This window comes from Chrysochloris asiatica, unplaced genomic scaffold, assembly GCF_000296735.1.
Source record: "Chrysochloris asiatica unplaced genomic scaffold, ChrAsi1.0 scaffold00739, whole genome shotgun sequence".
Lineage (NCBI taxonomy): Eukaryota > Metazoa > Chordata > Mammalia > Afrosoricida > Chrysochloridae > Chrysochloris > Chrysochloris asiatica.
Genome location: NW_006409257.1, coordinates 111,660 through 112,361, shown reverse-complemented (window position 1 = coordinate 112,361; position 702 = coordinate 111,660).

Sequence of the window (702 nt, the reverse complement as noted above, 5' to 3'; positions counted from 1 at the left end):
TAGGGTTTCTGATGCCTTCACTCTTTATAGTCTTTACATTAATAAGAGGTATTATGATTCATTTTTATTAGTGATGAGAGATTATATTAAGGTTTAATTTTTTTTTTTTTTTTTGTATTATGACAATGACCACAAGCTTGTTTGTTCAAAAAGACAAATTTATTATCTTACAGTTCATTAATCTGGAAGGCAGAAACCAAGGTATCAGCAGGGATGTACTATTTTATAACACTGCATGAGAATGTATTCAGTAGCTTTCTTTGTTGCAGGGACATCTTTGTGGTTTCTAGTATTCCTTGATCGGTGGCCAAAATAATTCTGTTATTCCCTGTGGCATTGTATATTCATTTGTCTCTTCTGCACTATGTTCTGAGAAAACATTTGGTTGCAATTAAGTCTATCATGATACTGTTTACTCTTTCTCTACAAAGATTGTTTGCTCAATCAATGTAAAATTCACCCTTTATCACATCAGCAATAGTTATAGATTTCTAATATTGCTGTTCATTGTATAGAGTTTCCTAGGAGCCACTGGAGGGTGTGAATCACCAACCTTGTGTTAATAATCCAATCTTTATTGTGCAGTATCAACCCAGGATTCCAAATATTAGGATGTGGAAATTCCATTTGAGGACCACCACTTAAAGCACTACAGAAGGCAAATCTTCTAATGATTCTGTCAAAAGATATATTAACTTAGGT